The sequence below is a fragment of the Tursiops truncatus genome, chromosome 11 (genome assembly GCF_011762595.2).
Source record: "Tursiops truncatus isolate mTurTru1 chromosome 11, mTurTru1.mat.Y, whole genome shotgun sequence".
Lineage (NCBI taxonomy): Eukaryota > Metazoa > Chordata > Mammalia > Artiodactyla > Delphinidae > Tursiops > Tursiops truncatus.
Window position 1 is genome coordinate 21,506,039 of NC_047044.1, and position 19,587 is coordinate 21,525,625.

The 19,587-nt window shown below is 35.4% G+C and overlaps 1 non-coding gene across 1 annotated transcript; it reads right to left on the reverse strand.

Annotated features, from left to right (window-relative positions):
* Window positions 1-16,816: 16,816 nt before the first annotated feature.
* Window positions 16,817-16,920, reverse strand: LOC117314413 (U6 spliceosomal RNA). The gene has a single exon (XR_004529158.1). It is a non-coding gene; the product is annotated as a U6 spliceosomal RNA (small nuclear RNA).
* Window positions 16,921-19,587: the final 2,667 nt, after the last annotated feature.

Consider the following 19,587-nt stretch of genomic DNA (forward strand, 5'->3'; position numbering starts at 1 on the left):
TCAACTACATTTATTTTAGTGTTTTGGAACATTTCTTATTTATCAAACGCTGTTAAGAAAGAATGCCACTTTAAGATATAGGGATTACTTCTTTGCTTGCTATTCTGTAGACAGTGTTCATTAATATAACTTAATATTTCATGCCAGGTAACCAAGTATGGTCAAAATATTCATTTCTGGATACCTCTGGAAGATATAAGATGCAACTTAAATAAAAATTTAAAAATAGGTGTTAACTAGGCTTATTATGGTGATCAGTTTGCAGTATATACATATATCAGATCATTATGTTGTATACTTGAAACTAAAGTCCTGTTATATGTCAATTATATCTCAAAAACAAAACAAAAAAAACCTTGATTTGGTGGGATCCTGTATTAACTACTCTTCTTGTTTAGACATTAAAGAAAGTACCTGAAATTTAATTTGCTCTTGATGAGCCTGGATGTAAAAGGCCTGTATAATACATATTGCTTGTCATATACAAGGGATATACAATCATAAGAAATTAATGACACTATATTGATTAATATTTTGCTTAAGATTCAGCAAGACTAACAGGCACTTATTTGAGCAAAGATCTAACTTTATATTTCACAGATATGTTTTCACGTTAGAAATCTGAGCTCAACCAGTTTATTAGCTGGTATCTCTGAACAAGATGACAGTCTCAACTTAAATAAAAATTTAAAAATAAATTTAAATTTAAAAATAAATTTAATAAGATATTTATTTAATAAAATGAATAAACTTCAAAAAACTGAAATAAAAATAATAGTATTTATTTAGGAGATTGGTGTTCACCAAAGATAATTTCATAAACATGAAGGTTTTTCTTTTCTGATTTAGATGATAGTAATAGTATACAATACAAATGATCAGTATTATTCAGTTTTTTCACTATGTCATACATCTTCCTGATAGATAAAGAATGAATGCATATCACATACATTATTAGAAAATGTCAACAAAAATTGAGCCAAATAACAAATGAAATTCTGAATGGTTTGAGTGAGAGTAAAAGAAAATAGTATTGATGATCCCATCAAACTTTTCTTTACTCCCAGAAAGGAAATGGTTTTAGAAATTTCAGACTTTTTTTTTTTTTTTTTTTTTTTTGCTTAGGCTTTGAGGGATGAAATTAAAACCCTTCACGTAATTGTCTTTCTTACTATATGAATTTGGAGAAGGCTGGTTTTTTTGTAGGATAAATCCTACTTGTTACATCCAGGTATTTAACTGTGCTTCCTTTGGTATTATTTTAACTTTTATTTAAATGCTGATATATTTCAGTTAAAAAAAATCACTAGAATTGTTCAATCTTGCAGTAAACTGCTTTAAGAATAGTTTTTGATTGTGTACAGTTTTGTAGTCATTTTCCTTTCTCATTTGATTCACACCAAAACTCTTTGAGACTGGCAACAATATGTAATCTCTAAATTCTATTTTAACAATATCTGAAAGAGAGACAGAGGTTATTTGAATTGTCCAAGGTAGCCAAGTTAGTAAGTACTAGTGGAAAGTTGGGACTTCAAACCAGATCTTCTGGTTCTCAGCTGCTTTTGTTATTCATAAGTATTGAATTCTTTTTACCACTTTGTAAGTTATTTATCTCAGAATGGATGACCCTATATAACAACTTTTACGTAGCAGAGAGGTGAGAAGAAGCATAGAAACTGGACAAACTTCAGGTTTTCTTCTGATTTTCAGACTGTTTTGCCAAAGGTGATTTGAAGGAAGCATTTTTACTTTTAAAGTATTTTATTTTTATTTGGGGCAAGAACTAATATTTGTATAGTGTTTTACTGTTTATTGAGTGGCTTCTCTTTTATGTTCTCGTTTACTGTTCTTACCAGTCTTGAGCAACAGGCACTATTATTATTATTTATATTATTCTCTACAGGAAAGAAAAAGAAAAATGAGACTAAATAATACTCTAGGGGTCATATCATTAGGTAGTTTGCATAGCTGAGACTTTAAATTCAAGTCATTTAAATTCAAAGCTTATAAAATAATACTGATTTTAGAAAAGAAATGTTAAAATGAGGTTTATTTTTATTTTCTCTGAAATCTTATCATTAGAAACTGCGTCAGTGATAGTATTTGTCTCATAAATGAATTTCCCTCTTAAAATCATTTCTTAGCCTTGGAGGAGGAAGGTGAAAGAGTGCACAAGTATAAACAACACACATTCAAAGTATGTCCTGTGCCATGGCTAAAAGTTATTAAATTTTTTTTTCAACCTTGGGCTTATACTGCAGGGTCTCTTTCCTACTGTGCTGCTTTCTCTTTTATATGTATCTTCAATCCCTTATTCCAGTTCTCTGTAGGGATGACGTGTAAACTCCCTAAATGTCTCTTGGTAGTATAACTTCTTTTTTGTAAACAGGGAGTTTGCTTGCACCTCAACTCTTCCTTCAGACTAAATCTCAGATACAGGTTATCTGGAAATACTCCCTTTTTGAAAAAGATGAGAGGAGGTATTCTTTTAAGTTATTTGACTAAATTCGTTCAGTTAATAAAATTAGATAAATTTTGCTGAAATGAATTCTATTAGGTAGTTTTATGGTTAGTCAGTGCTCTGTGTGTGTATGGTGGTGGCTTGTTCCAGGTAAGTAAAATAGCCAAATGCTGAAGAGGCAAACTCTTAAACCCAATTGTATGTCTCGGTACCTTGAATGATTACTGTAAATTGCCAGCCAGTATCTAGTATACTTTTATAATTATCTGTTTAATAAATGCTGCATTGTTCAGCATATTTTCTTTTCTGTTGTATTCTTTTGGTTTTTCTACTTCTTAGGGACATAGTTCTCAAACTGCTTCAATATGAGGCATCAACAAATGTAGCAGACAACAAAGGTTATTTTCCTATTCACCTGGCTGCCTGGAAAGGAGATGTGGAAATTGTGAAGATTCTTATTCATCATGGACCATCGCATTCCAGAGTCAACGAACAGGTGCACTTGACAAATATTTGCTCATGCTATGATTTTTCGAGAGTTTTGCGGAGCCAAAGACACATTGAAAAATTGATTATTTCTATCTTTACCCTGCCAAAGACCTTTCTACTGCTGAATTTCCTAAAGGAGAAAGTTGAAAACTTCTTTGGCATTTGTATATGGTACAAATGGTACAAATATGGTACATTGGCACTAAGCTGGACATTTGTAAAGATATTTGTTAACAAGAAAATCCCACATAAAGGAAGTAGTTGTAGTATTTTTGCCTGCTTTACGTAAGCATCCATTTTATATTTATTGAATATTTAAAGATATAACAGAATTCACATTTGTAATGTGAATTAGTTTTTCTTAATAAAATTTTAAATGCTAAAATGGTGACAACTATCATTTGCATAATGCTTTACCATTTACATAGCACTTTCACATTAAGTACAGTTTTGTGAATTAAAATGCAAAATACAGTGTATACAGTTGCTAGTCAGACATTAAATTAAAAATTTCCTGTATGTGTAGAGATTATATCTATATCTACACATACATATATATATATATATACACACACACACACCCGCCGAGAGTAAGTTGAGTAAAAAAAAAGCAGCAGGACGTTACTGATAGATAAAGTCAAAATATTTACAAGTACATAGTATCCATGTTACATATAATGCATATATTTAAAAAGTAATGCCATTCTCGGTATTCTAAATAAATAAGACCACAGATTCCAGAAAGTAAAATACAGTCCTCTAGTACAGTATAACAAACATCTTGGGCTCTGAATGCCCCCTACTGTTCCCATTTTGTAAAACCATATTTGAAAACCAGCATGTAGTCCAACAACTGAATTACAAATATGGCATTAAGCTGCAGGTTGGCAGTTACCCAATATCAATGGAAGTAGGTTACTCCAGGGTAAGCACATCTAATGAAGTACAATTAGCATATTGTTCAAATGGATACAGACTTTGCAGACCTTTGACTGAAATTCAGATTAAAGAATAAAAAGTAACACTTGCCAGCTGTGAACAGCAAAGGGAAGAAAAATGTATATTTTTTTCTTACATCAAAAGGTAGTTGTATAAAGAACTAATCAAGAAAAATGTTTTATTAATTGGAACACTGTCATTAATATTTATTGCAATAAAATGTCTGTTTACAGGTTACAAAATACAGAATATTTTTATGAGAATACACTCATTAATTCAAATCTATAAGAAATGACAGATATGGCTATCTTTATTGGCATATCATGCTAAAAGGAAATTTATGAGAATGCTAACTGTTTCTCAGAAAACCAAGTTAAAAGATCATTTGTGGAATGAGCCATCTGGTGGTTATTCTTAAAACTGTCTGAATGCCCCAAAGCAAACCTGAAATAATAAGATGGAAAAACAAACCAAGATTAAGCAAGGGAATGTTAGTTTCTTCAAACAATATTTTTTAAATGACATAAAAATAAGAAAGAAAAACCCTAGAATTTATTTACATTTGAAAGCTGAATACTTTATATGGCATATAACTGTAATGGTGTGTTTTAAATAGAAAGTTATTTTTTGTGATGTTGAATAAATTTAAATATAAAAAAGGTTTTTTTGAGGTGATTGGACTTCAGAATTCCTTTTTCACTTCTCTTGCTTTATGTTGTGGTTTCTATTGGAAACAAGTTGAAATTTCTTGAGGTTTTTAATACCATGCTTTCAGTATTTTTTGTTTGTTACTATGTATATACGCTTTTAGTGCTGACATAGTTCTCTCATTCAATGTCATTTCTTCTAAAAGTTTCTGATGTCGGAATTTTGTTTTCACAGGTAAATTCTGATTTTAGCTTTATTTCTTTTTTCCCCACGAATGGGACAGAAATATGCTAATTAATCATAAGCCTTTATGTATTTAAGCAATAGAGGGCAGGAATGAAAATGGTAATGAACATTTATTGAGACCTATGATAACCAGGCACTGTGCTAAGCACTTTTACCTGTGATATGTTAGTTACTTAGTTCTCGCAATCCTCTGAAGTGATTTTTATCACTTCCATTTTATAGATGGGAAATCAGGCTCAGTAAAGCTAAGTAACTCTTCTAAGTTCACACATTACTGAGTGACTTAAACTGAGACTTGTATTCAGATCTCTGTAATTCTAGAGCCCTCCACAATAGCACATTGGTATTCTAAGTGGTAAATCCTATCACTTATGGAGTGTTTACTATATGCCAGGCATTGTGCAGAGTACTTCATCTACATTATCTTTCTAAGCTCTACCACAGCCTGATGAGGTAGGTGTTAATTACTGTTCCTACCTTATATATGGGGAGAGTACCTTAGAGAGATTAAGTAACTTGCCCATGATATCACAGCTTCTGAAAAATGCAGCCAGTATTTGAATTCAGGTTTTTCTGATCCAAAGCCCAAGCTTTTAACCAGTAATACACTATGTTATAATGTTAAAATTATGCATAACTGTCAGGGTTTCATTCTGATTTCTGAATGCTGTCTTTGGTTTCTAATACAACTTTCTTTAAAAGTAATTCTACCTTATGTTTTAATGTTTAAAGCTTATAAGGCATTTTCCTATATGTTATCTCTTTTGGTTTACAAGCTGTATTCTAAGGTTATAGGGAAGGTAATATTCTAATTTTACAGTAAGATAAGTTAAGAGAGATAGAGTGATTTATTGTTGCTAATAAGTACGTGTTAGCACTTCAACCTGGATCACCATTTTATACTGCCTTAGAATTAGTGGTCAACTTAGGGTGACATAATTTTGAAAATAAAGTGGACTCTGCCCTGATTTTTATAATTGCCACATCCTTCCTGTCTTTTGTCAACAGGTTTATTTCCTTTCTTCTGATGTTATGTGTGTTTTCAATTTATATTTCTCTGTATATTCGTTTCCCTCCTGCCTTTCCTTCCTCTTTCCTTTTCGTCCACCTTCTCTTCCTCTTTTCTTCTGTATTTTAACATTAGAGCAAAAACCAGAGGAGCCTTATCTCATAAGTATATTCCCTTGCCATTCACCAGAACTCAAATCCAACTAGTGTTAGATAGTTTCCATTAGTTTGACTTTGAAGTAAGATCTTTGGTAAATAACTTTTGTTAGCCAGTTTCATACTGCCACCCATTGTCTGGAAGTAACCTAATTTTTCAGAGAACACTCATCTGGTAAAAAAGAAGGAATTCAAAACAGTTTAAGAATATTTAATGTAGTCATACTAGCAATTATTAACTGGTGCTTTATCACAGCCTATTTATTTCAAATTGGATTTTTTTAGACCACTAGTGAGTATGGACATGAGTATACAACCATGCCTTTTTGTAAAGGTAGCACAGTTGTGGTCTTCACTGACGTGACAAGCCAAGTGTGTGTTTGATATTACCGATAAACTCTATGAACATTTTCTCCTGAGTAAGACTTGAATGATTGAAATAACTTTTTCTTGAGATCTGAACAGTGATAACTGGAGTTAATAGAAAAATTTCAATTTTGCACTTATAATTTCCTAGGCTAAGGCCTTTGCAAAGGTAGAGAGGTCTTTGAGGTATTGTTTCATAATTTACTTTTCTTTTCCTCAAAGAGGGAGTATATCTTAAAAAATGAGATTGAATCTCTTTTCAACCAATGGGAAATTTGGTTTGGTCAGGAGGCATATTTCTATATCATATTTTCATGGTTTAAGGTAATAAGATTGATTTTTAAATCAGGTTTATAAAACTTGGCCAGATAATAAAATCAGGGAGTGCAAGCCTCTGTGTTGTCAGTCTGTAAGGAAATAGACTATGATAACACATTTAAACTAAGAACAGGAATGGCTCACCCAAAATGCTGGAAAAAACAATACCTCCAGCTAGATTCCCCATCTGTCAGATCTTAACTTTTTGTTGACTGTCTTCAAGGAGTAGCTTTTCCTTTGCGTTTGGCCTTCAGATGCCCTCTTCTGATACTTGTTTTGGAAAAGTAAAGTAGTAAGAAGACTTTTCTGTGCTTTTTTTCCCCATCACTCCTCTTTTTAAGTTTTCAAATCTTCTCTCTACTCTCAACTTACTTATCTGCATTGTTTTATCATCCAGAGCAAGGCTGAGTTACTTTCTGGAATGATAAGATTTGTTTGGGTTTGTACCCTTAGAACAGCTATCTAAGCAGTTACTTCCTATTTCAACTCAGTTGATGTTCTTTTGGGAAAAATCTATAGAAATTCTGCTTTCAGATCACTAGCTCCATGTTTTTCTTCTTTGGCAATAAAGAAACACATGGCAGGCAGTGTGGTACAGTGGAAAGAGCATAAACGGGTTTTTGATTCTGATGGATACAGGTTCCAAAAGATACTGAATCTGCTTGGGCATGTAATTTAACTTTTTTGTATTTTAGTTTCCTCATCCATGAAGTGGAGATGTTAATACCAATCTTGTAGGATCATTTGTAAGAGTTAAAGGAGACAATGTATGTAAAGTTTTTAGACACTCAGCAAATGGTAGTAGTAATAGTTTCTATTGTGGAAGATGGTATTAAAAGTACCAACTTTGGGTCTAGGCTATTTAGGTTCAAATTCTGGCCCCAATACTAAATGGCTGTATAATTGAAGGGCAATTATTCAGCTACTTACTACCTCAGTTTCCTCATCTGTAAAATGGGGATAATGATAATAATATTTATCTCCTAGTGAGGATTAGATGAGTAAACATGAAATGCAACTGTACCTGGCACATAGTGATAGCTATGATAATGACTCTGATGATGAAATCCTCCCTTGCTCCCTAGAACCCTCATTTAGGACATTGCATTTTTGTTACTAAAATTTCTTGTTCACATTTCTCCTGATTGACCCTTCTGCCTCCTGACATAGTCATACTGCATATACCTACACCATCTGCCCAAAGAATCTGAAAGGGTACATCTCCCTTGCAAATGGGTTCAGTTTTCTCCATTTTAACATTTTTTATTCTGCTGAATTCCTGGGGAAATCTCATTGATTTTCAACTGAAACACTTATAAGCTACACGTGTAGTACTGTGATACTTGTATGGTATGGGTATGGTCTGCTTCTCAATCCATGATTATATTTCAAAAAGATATGGTTTAACCTTAGGGCCAGTATGTCTTTATTCTCTTTGCAAAAGAAGCACTGATTTATACTTAAACGAAAGATAAAATGAAACTTAACTTGGGAAGCCTTTCTGTAAATCTTTCATTATCAAAGACTGTACTATCTCAACTATCTTTTGGAAAGCCAGTCTGTTAAAAGTGTATTATAATTCTTATTAATCTCTCTCATTAACAAATGTCATGGAGGCACGATGCACAGTGCAGATAACACTGACCATCTTGGCCCAGCAGGGCTACTGACTAACATGGCTAAATCATTTATCACTCTTGGAAGTTGGAATATATAGTGTAGGGAAAAGTTTGATTTTTTCATTTGAAGTAATAAAAATAAAATGTGATATTTTTGGTGTAATAAATGATAGGTACTAGTATCAAATATAAAATTCTATTAGGCATACTTATTAAAACAGATAAATCTTAAACTTACATTTTCAAAACATCTCAGGTTTTAAATGACTGTATATAGGTTTTGATAAAGGATTGAATTTCTGAAAACTTGCACTTTATGTCTTTGTCTTAACAGAACAATGAAAATGAAACTGCTCTACACTGTGCAGCTCAGTATGGACACTCAGAAGTAGTTGCTGTTCTGCTGGAAGAGCTCACTGATCCTACCATCAGGAACAGCAAGCTGGAAACTCCTCTGGACCTGGCAGCCCTCTATGGACGGCTTAGAGTGGTCAAAATGATCATCAGTGCACACCCTAACTTAATGAGCTGCAACACTCGAAAGCACACACCACTACACCTTGCTGCACGCAATGGTCACAAAGCAGTTGTTCAGGTGCTGCTGGAAGCAGGAATGGATGTGAGCTGTCAAGTGAGTCTTCTTTTAGCTATGTTTCAAAAGCAATGGTGCTTTTGTTTTGCTTTGAGATACAGATGTTAAAACTTACAGGAAGAAATCTTACCATTTTTTAACTGGTCAAACGGTCTACATGTATCTTTGTAACTACTCAATTCAAAATACCCCACCACACAGCTGGGAAATATGAAGAAATATAAGGCATAATCTCTAACCTCATTCTACCTTGAGGGCTATACACATGAAAAATTATTACTAGATGGCAGTTGTGTGTGGTCTCCTTAGTAATTGTTTCCTTTCTCCCAGTAGCTAGCACACAGCCTGACATACACCAGTAATTCAGTCCAGTAGAAGTTGAATGAATGAATGAATGAAAGGAACGAAATTCACTTTAACATTTTTGAGTTGTACTTTGTGTTTAATATGTTGACACATTTAGAATACAAATCTCACAGCTATCCTGTGGGATTGAGAGCCATTAAATTCCAGTACAGAGATGAGGAATCAGATTCAAAGACTAGGAAACTTGCCTAAGGATACATAGCTCGTAAACCCAGAATGTGAATTTAGACTTACTGATTAAAGTCCAGGCTTTTTTCCACAATAATGTACCTCTATACATGACTAATAAAGGAAGGATCACTATGCTTACGGGCAATAAGAAAAAAATTTATTGGGAGGTGTGATTTGAGTTGAACTTTGAAGGACAGATAACATTTGGATAGATTTTGTTTCTCCACAAGGAAAAGCAACTTGCTTTTGTTATCTGTCTCATTAGCCCTAATTCCAAGGTTAGCTTTTATTTTTTTCTTTTTTTTTTTTTTTTTTTTTTACCATTTTCTCCTTTTATGACTGTTTTTTTTTAGCCCCCAAGTCACTGGCAACCTACTTACCTTCCAGAGATCCTTTTGGTTCCCGTCAGATTATGACTTTTCTCCCCTATATATTGATAAGCTATTGCTGCATAATAAACTGTACGAAAATTTAACAGCTTAACACAATAACCATTTATTTAGTTTATAATTCTGAGGTTATGGTTTAGTCTTAGCTTATATGGGCAGTTCTTCTGTCCTGACTGGGCTCTCTCTCATGTGTCTTGGGTCAGTTGTAAATCAATTAAGTGTCTGTGCTTCAGGGAGTGACTGGCTGTTACCTGGGGTAATGGGTGAGACTGCTGTGTGTCTTTCATAATCAAGCAGTCCACCTTGGGCTTGTTCACATGGTAGACAGAGAGAGAGAGAGAGAGAGAGAGAGAGAGAGTGAGAGAGAAACAGGATTATACAAGGCCTCTTGAGGTCTAGCTTTGGAGCAAACATATTGTGTCTTTTGCCATGTTTGATTGGGCAATACGTCACAAAGGCATCCCAAATTCAAGGGGTAGGAAAACAGACTCTACCTTTCAATTAGAAGAGGGTGTGAATTATGAAAGGGTTGTGAATACCCAAAGGCAATAAATGCAGACAGTTTTGTAAACAAATCTACACATTCAAGGTGGAATTAGTGCTCAACTGTGAGGTTATCTTCCTAGGAGTTGTTGAGGTTGAATACTGTGTCTCTCGGGTTTTTTGTTTGTTGTTTAAGTTTTAAAAATCCTAGGCCTTCTAATCTTAGGTGTCAGGCTGACTCCCTGCATCAGAAGTTTCCTTAGACCTTTGCCTGTGTTATTTAGTTGTTTAGATATTTGTAATATCTTTTCTATATTGCTTATTCTACTTTGGCAGCCTTGAAAATAAGCACAAGAATTTTTTTTAGCCCTCATATTTAAGAAAAAAACAACTTTGCTTGCAAAGGGGTATTGAAATGAGATAGATACATGTTTACTATTTATTATAGGTGACTAACAAAGTTACTTTTTTAAAGTATATTTAATGATAAGCTAGATGTTTATTGTCTAAATGTTGAATTTCTCTAATCTAGATTTATTGCTTTTATTAACACTTTTGGAATATTTCTAAACTTTATTGCACAGATTGCATTATAACCAAGGACTTTAACTATGGCTGTTTGAGATCAATAATTCACTCTGACTAGAAAAGTAAGAGTTCAGATTCAATTTTATAAATTTATATTTTTTATGCAAAACACTGTATTTTGTGCTTTTGGAGAATTAAAGATAAAAAAGATCTGTGCCCAAAATTTGGTGGAGAACACAAAAACTTGCAAGAATAACTTCTGTTACATGACATATTAAAATAAATGCTAGGACGAAGTGCTATGAAGATATAGGTGAGAAAAATATAGATTTAAAGAGGGAGAACTTGGGAAGACACTGAAGAGTGATGTTTGAAGAAGACCTTGAAAGTCTAAAAGGACTTTTAATTTTAGGTGTAATTTAGCTTGCAGATGTGCATTATTTGGCTAAAACAGTGTTTTAAAATGTTGAATTTTAAATACTTCCCGATGGGGTATATGCCTTCTAAGATCTCAGCCTCTCTCTATGATTCATTCCTTTAGATTTTTCTACTTGGCCACTGATAGCATTTGGTTTTGTTACTCACAAATCAGATGAAAGGGTACACAGTATGTTCAGAATACGAACACTTAATCAGAAGCATCAGGGCAGGTACCCGAGCAGGATGGGCAACATTTTGGTTGCTATACCTCTTTCACTGATGCTCACTCTGATTTCATCTTGAAGGTTCCAGGAAGCAGAGCTGACAACATATTTCTACAATACATCTCAATGACTTGACTCTTCCATTAGTTATAGTTAGCGTTAGTTGATTTTTTGTTTTTATTATTATTGCTTTGTTCATATAAAACATTTTTTGGCATCTCATTACCCTTTTTTGTGATTATTTAATTTTTTTATGTTATTCAAATTAACCGTCACCTAGGTTTACCATCAGATTCACTATAACATTTTTTAATATTAAATTTGAAGTAGAGATTTGTTGATATTCTCACTGGCTGAGAGTGAACCATACCAGTTAGTAACCTTAAACTGTTTCAGTGGCTTTAATATTCATTAATTTGTTAACTAGTTGGAAGTTAACAGTATTAAAAGTAATCCTATTTGGTAAATCACAGTACTACATTTTTAGACTTCAATTACATTCAAGTTATTGTGAATAATTCTTCAAAATTTAGAGATGGCTTTGGAGGATCTTTTCTTTTAATTACAAATATTTTTAAATGCAGCATTTATGTTTGTACTTTTTGTAGAAGTTTTGTTTTCTGCTTCATTTCTTTCTGAGCAATTTTGAATTATAACACCTATTTGAACTAGTGAGCAAAATAATTTAATTCCTATTTGGTTGAATTTCATAGTATATATTTACTTATAAATCCTTTAGCATTAAAAATTTCTTAATAAAGAGAATCAATTGTATTAAGATATTAAGAAAGTAGGGTTTAATTGGCATGATTCTTTTGAAATTAGCAATTATTTCTATGGATTTCAAACCTGATTTTGGATAACTAGGTGGTGATAGTGTCATATTATGCTAGTGCTTTAACTGTGTGTGTTTCTCTTATTAAAACTCAAAGAGTTAAAGCACTAGCATAATATTAAGAAATTGGGTTTTATAAGAATGTAAAAGGAAAGGAAAGTAAAATTACAGGAAATTAATAGTAAAGAGTACAAGTTAGCATGCTAGGAGCTGTTAAGGTGCAAAGCTGAGTAAGGTATAGCTTTTGCTCTCAAAGTGCTTACAGTGGCAGGAGAAATATGTGCCTAAATGGATAGATTACATTTTAATAAACCATGTACTCTTTGTAAAAAAATTATTTATTTATTTATTTATTTATTTTTGGCTGCATTGAGTCTTCATTGCGGTGCGCAGACTTCTCATTGCGGTGGCTTCTCTTGTTGCGGAGCACGGGCTCTAGGTGCACGGGCTTCAGTAGTTGTGGCACGTGGGCTTCAGTAGTTGTGGCATGTGGGCTCTAGAGTGCAGGCTCAGTAGTTGTGGCACATGGACTTAGTTGCTCTGCGGCATGTGGGATCTTCCCGGCCCAGGGCTCGAACCTTGTCCCCTGCATTGGTAGGCAGATTCTTAACCACCGAGCCACCAGGGAAGCCCAAAATGAGAAGATTGCACTTACTCTTCTACTTCCTGAGATGATTATTTTAAAATTTCTCCTCTTTTCCGAAAACTTCAACACTTCCTTCATTGTCATCCCTCTGTGATTACAACTTTGCTTTTATTTCACTGAGATAACAGAAACAATCACATATTCTCACCTCCACAGTTGCCAATATGTGTATATTTGCTTTCCTTCCTTGCTTTAAATTAACTTTCTAGGCTTATATCTGAGACTAACTTCTCTACTTGTGCATTGGCTCCTATCCCCTCTTATCGACTTGGGATACATTGCTCTGGCAAATATTCCCTCTTTAATACAATGTTTTCCCCCTCTTAACTGCATTATTTTCCGAAGGACGCAAAGATGTTGCAATATTTCCCATCTTTAAAAACCCCCCTCCTTTGAACCTGAATTTTCCTCTAGCTGTCTTCTTCTTTCTCTGATCCTCTTTATGGCAACATATTTATTTTTAAATAAAATGAAATTTATTGTAGCCTTAATGCACATAATAAAATGACTTACAAGCATTTTTTGTTAGCAGTAGCTAGAGAATGGGTAACTGACCATTCTGGTGAATGTAGTGGTAATCCCACACCTGGTCATTCTTGTCACGTTTCTAAAAGAGCCCCATGCAAAGATCTATCTTGCTGACTACAGGTGAAATTAAAGAACATATTCTAAAGGAAGTAATACCCACAGGACTAGAAAAAAATGGCAAAATATTTAGAAAGACTTGTTTTTACTCATATCAGATTCTTTCCTTCATCTCTGTTGAAACCATTCCAACTCTATTACTCTATAAAAATTGTTTGTTATTTTCCTTTGGTGAAGGTAACTAATGACTGCCGTATCGTTAGATCCATAGCCAGTTCTTAGTCCTCATCTTACTTGATTTATCATCAGCATTGACAAAGTTGATCTCTTCCTCCTCTTTGAAACACTTTTTTCTTTTGACATCTGAGATACCACTCTCTCTTGGTTTTCATGTAGTTCACTGGCTGTTCCTTCTCAGTATTAGGTTGAGCCAAAGATTTGATTGCCTGCCATTCAGTGTTGCAGCTAGATAAATCTGCAAGGCCTCATGAACCTGTTATCACTAGTTGCTTAAGAATTAAGTCTTTCTGTTTTCTGTCCTCTTTTATAGATTCATACTCCTTTTCCCTGAGCCAGGCTTTATTTTCATTCCTTCCCAATGAACCTTTACATTGGAACTCTGTTAACTCTGTTACTCTCTCTTAGCTATTGCCACAATACTGCTGTAGGATAAGCACAGAAATCTCAGACATTCATAAGCAGTAGCATTTTTTTTCATTCTTAAGTTACAGGTCAGCTGGGGAAGCTTTGTTTTATGTTGTAAGTTAGTCTGGGCAGCTCTGCTCCATGTGTTTATTATCTTCCTTCTGGGACTAGTCAGGACATGGCCTAAGCCCAACCAAGCAAGCACACTTTGGGCCTCTGCTTGCATCATGTTAGCTATCATCCATTGGCTAAAGCAAGTCACAAACCAAGCTCCAAATCCAGGGGTAGGGATATATACTCCACCCACATAACTGCAAAGAGCTGCAGTGTTGTATGGCAGAGGGCATGCAATAGGAAGGACTAATAATGTAATCTGTGACGTCCCTATTCTGTGGTTAACCGTTCTCATCTTCCTGGTCTCTAAGCATCTGAGTCTCCCAGGTCTTAGTACTTAAACCTCTTTTCTTCTCTGTCTTTACTGACTTCCTAGTTGGCCTCATCCAGTCTCTCAGCTTCAAATGACATCTTTATCTAACAATAAAAAATTTATTTATTCATCCTGGACCTTACCGTAAACTCTAAATTAGGTGTCTGCTGGACATGTCTATTGGATGCTAATGGGCATCCAAACTCAGCATTCCAAAAACTGAGTATTTAGCCTCCATAACCCCTTCTCCCCAGATTTGTCCATCTTCCAATATTTCTCATTTCAGCAGATGGTAGTGCTGTTCTTCTAGTTGTTTGGCCCCCAAACTTTAGGGTTTCTTCACATTTTAATTTAGTTCTTCATCAGATTTTATTGGCTTTGTGCTCAAACTATATCCAGAATTTCAGTACTTTTCATTCCCTTCACTACTACCACCAGAGCCCAAGTCTTGATTATCTCTTGCCTCCTAACTGGTTTCCCTGCTTCTTCCTTTGCTTCTGTATTAGTCTGCTTGGGCTACTATAACAAAATACCATAGACTGGGGGGCTTAAACAGCACACATTTGTTTTATCACTGTCTGGAGGCTGGAAAGTCCAAGATCAAGGTTCTGGCCAATTTGGTTCTTGGTGAGAGCTTGTAGATGGCTGCCTTCTCCTGTGTCCTCAAACGACCTTTCTTCTGTGCACAAATGGAGAGAGAAGGAGAGAGCTCTCTGATGTTTCCCCCTCCTCTTATAAGGACACCAATCCCATAGAATTGGGTTCCCGCCCTTACAACCTCATTTAACCTTAATTACTTCTGTTAAGTCCCTGTCACCAAATACGGTCACATTGGGGTTTAGGGCTTCAACATATGAATTTGGGGGGGGGGCACAAGCATTCAGTCCATAACAGACTCCTTCAGTCTATTTTCAACAAAGCAGTTATAAGTGATCCCATTAAACTAAATCAGGTTGCTCAGAAGCCTTCACTGGTATTCCAGCTCACTTGGAACAAAAGCCACACTCCTTACAGTGGCTGACAGTGTCTTATCTGACCTAGTCTCACTCTCCCTGAAGCTACCTCCTGCTACTCTTTGCCATTTTCATGTAGTTTCAGCCACAGTGGCTTCATTGCTCTTGCTGGAACACACTGTGTGTGCTACTACCATAAGGCCTTTGCCTTACTAACCTGCATGACTTCCTCCTCTACTTTCTTCAGGTATCTGCTCAAATGTCACCTTAATAGGGAGGCCTTCCCTGATCTGTCTCACTTACCACCTTAGCAACTCTGTTTCCTTCCCCCTAGTTTCCCTTTCAGGACACCATATCCCCTCCAGCCTTCTGAGGAGAGGATACCAGGCACATGCTACATCAACAAGAAAATTTGTTCCCTACTCTTATGGAGTTGAGAGCCTGGGTGTGAAAACAGAAAATAAACATATAAACAAACAAAAATTACAAATTGCAGTAAGTGGTATAAAGGAAAAAAGCAGGTTCTTGTGTTTGAGAATGAAGGGTTGGGGAAGTCTTTCTTAGGATGTGCCACTTAAATGGTGCTAGCTCAGAGAAGTGAGAGGTGAAGCCATGGAAACAGATGGGTTTACAAGAAAGAGACTATAGTGACAGAGAAGAAGCCAAATAAAGACTATTCAGGTAGTTTCTGGAAAAGAAGTCTGTAAAGAAGCAGTTAGTTACAAGAGGTAACTAACTAAGACAGTACAATTATAATAATCAATTCATCCATTCACCATGTATTTATGGAGTGCCTGCTCTGTGCCAGGCATTGCCTACTATGTGCCAGAGGATATAGCACCAACAGAATAGACAAAAATTTTGCCTTCAAAAGGGAAGATGATATTTAATAAAGTGTGGAGTAAGGAAAAGTGAGATATGGGATAGAAGCTTGAAATCATAGCAGGTTCACAGGAAGTTTCTATGGTTGTTTGTTTTGGTAGATAGTGAAAAGGTATGTATTTTTATGGAGAGTGGAAGGATCCAATGAAGAGACTGAAATTGAGGATGCAAGAAAATGGTGAAGATACTTCATGAGCAAAATTCAAGAAGCAGAAAATGATAGAAAAAAAAGCACAAGTGGAGGATTAGCTTTTTTAAAAAAAATTTTATTGGAGTATGGTTGCTTTACAATGTTGTGTTAGCCTCCACTGCACAACAAAATGAATCAGCCATACACATACAGATATCCCCTCCCTTTTGGACTTCCCTCCCATTTAGGTTACCACAGTACATTAAGTAGAGTTCCCTATGCTATGCAATAAAAATATGGAACGCTTCACGAATTTGCATGTCATCCTTGCACAGGGGCCATGCTAATCTCTGTATCGTTCCAATTTTAGTATATGTGCTGCCGAAGCGAGCACGAGGATTAGCTTTAATGAGGGGAATGGATGCTTCCTCTGAGACAGAAGTGAAGGAAGATAGGAAAGGTAAAGATATTGGCCAGAAGTCCCTAGTTAAATAGGAGGAGAGGAAGAGATCTTCTTTAGAATAGGAGAAATGGTATTTCTGAGTTTTTTTGAAGACACATCCTGTTTCTCTTATGCCATTTCCACCCCCAGTCTAAACCTACTTATAACTTTCAGCTATTCTTCACATGATGTTTTTCTAGATTCTTGTTTTGGGATGCTCTTCTCTGGACATATTCCAATCTGTTGATGTTCCTGTGAAAGTTTAGTATCCACGCTTGAACACAGTACTCTGGATATAGTCTAGCTAATGTAGGGTACAAAGGATCTGTTGCTTCTCAAGTTGTTTAGACATTTATTCATTTACAAAGGCTAGGATGTTCTTATCTTTTAAGTTCTTACCTTTCATCCCAAGAGATGCCTACAGGGCTAATTGGTACCAACCAGGGCATCAGGGGTTGTTACTTCTGTGTTAAATGCCATTCTCATTGGCTTTTCTTCTTTTTTCTGTATCAAGTTTATCTTTACTAACTGGTTGTTACTTCTTTTGGTAGTGGGTCTTGTTTCTCAATAGTTTTTATTTTCCCTGCTACTTGTGCTATTTTCTCTACTGATCATCATCACAATCCCACTTTATATCTTTGTTCTATTTATTTTCTCCTTTAATAAAAAATTTGGTCTTCCTTTATCTGGTCATTCTCTTTTGCAAGCTTCAGAAGGGCTATGGTTAGAGTGTTAAATTTGGAAGGGGGAACCAGTGCAGGCAAACTGACACCTTCACATCCCCTTTCTGTCTGCTGTTTTGGCACTCTTAGAATACAACCCAAAAAGCCATTTTGAAACATCTAGAGGTTTTGGATAAAATATAACAAGGATCTCTTTAAATGCGTAATTGAGCTTTCATGTATCAGGGAAATACATACAGCCAAACCAAAAAGGAAGCTAAAACCCAGGGCTTAAAAATAGGAACATTCTTTTCTATATCCTCTCCCCTTTTCCTACCATTTGTTTTTCTCAGTTTTGGTGCTACTGAGACTTAACTTTAATAGCCATTTCCAATTGGAGAGAGAATTTCTTTTGCTTTTATCAGCAATTCAGCATTAAGATATATATCAGGTCATGTCTTCTCACTAAGCTGTTTTCATCACTAATTGTGATTGGAGGGTTTTTTTTTCCCTGAAAGGTGCTAAGACGTTGTGAGTGCTTCATATCTGTTTACTGTATAAATATTGAAGTGTTACTATATTATCAACTGCATAATTGTCTATTCAGAAACTATGTTTGTTTTAAATGATTAATTTTAAAGAAATGGAGAAATTTGATCCATTGGAAAAGCAGGCCCCAAATTTGGGTTCACCTATTTTAGTGTTATTTCTTTTTTTTTTTTTAGGGGCACTGAGGGCTGTGGGCCCATTTGCTCCTGCATCCACAGCCAGTGTCAGCTCTCTCCCAAGACTGCCTTCTTTTTTCTTTCTTTATTTATTTTGGCTGCGTTGGGTCTTTGTTGCTGCGTGCAGGCTTTCTCTAGTTGCGGTGAGGGGGGCTACTCTTCCTTGTGGTGTGCAGACTTTTCTTTGCGGTGGCTTCTCTTGTTGCAGAGCATGGGCTCTAGGTGCGTGGGCTTCAGCAGTTGCAGCACGCAGGCTCAGTAGTTGCGGTGCGTGGGCTCTAGGGCATGTGGGCTTCAGTAGTTGTGGCATGTGGGCTCAGAAGTTGTGGCTCGCGGGCTCTAGAGTGCAGGTTCAGTAGTTGCGGCACACGGATTTAGTTGCTCCGTGGCATGTGGGATCTTCCCAGACCAGGGATCAAACCCATGTCCCCTGCATTGATTGGCAGGCAGGTTCTTAACCACTGTTCCACCAGGGAAGTCCTAGTGTTATTTCTTTGTATACATTCCACTTGCTTTTAGAATGTTTTAGACTAAATATTGTTTCATGAGAACACGGTTTTTCAAGGTTTGGCCAATTATGGATTGTGGATTTGGGGGAGAGTGCTGAGGTGAACAGAATGGTAGTAAGTAATTTGAATGAGAAGAGTAGATGCTGACTCAAGGTAGGGGATGATAAATTACAAAATATTATGGAATTAACCTATATTTTGAAAAGGAAAAGTCTATAAATTTGACCTATTTAAATTTTATACTATTTGTGATAATACTGGGATAGCAGTAAATAGTTCCTAGTTCCACTGTTTCCCTTAAGTTTATGAGAATAATCCATTCCATTTTGACAGTTCTCACATTCTCTTACCAAAGAAGCTAATTACATCAACCATGGGTTTGGAAAGATTGACTAATTTTTACAGTCCAAAAGTATAGTTGGACTGTACTGTTGGACAGTACAAACAAAAGTATAGTTGGACTGTACTGTACAGGCGGGTTCTTAACCACTGCATCACCAGAGAAGTCCATTATCTTCTTTTTTGTTTCTACTATTTCTTACTCATAGTGACTTATTTCCTTTCATGTTCAGTGGTTTCTAAATTTGAATTTGTGTTTTTTAAAGCTTTAACTCTTGGAACTCTTGGAGGCCTGAGTTTAAAGTGTATCTTTTCAGAGAGGATTTATATCTGCTTCTGCTAAGCATTTATGTCTGCTTCTGGTACTATGAACCCAAATCACTT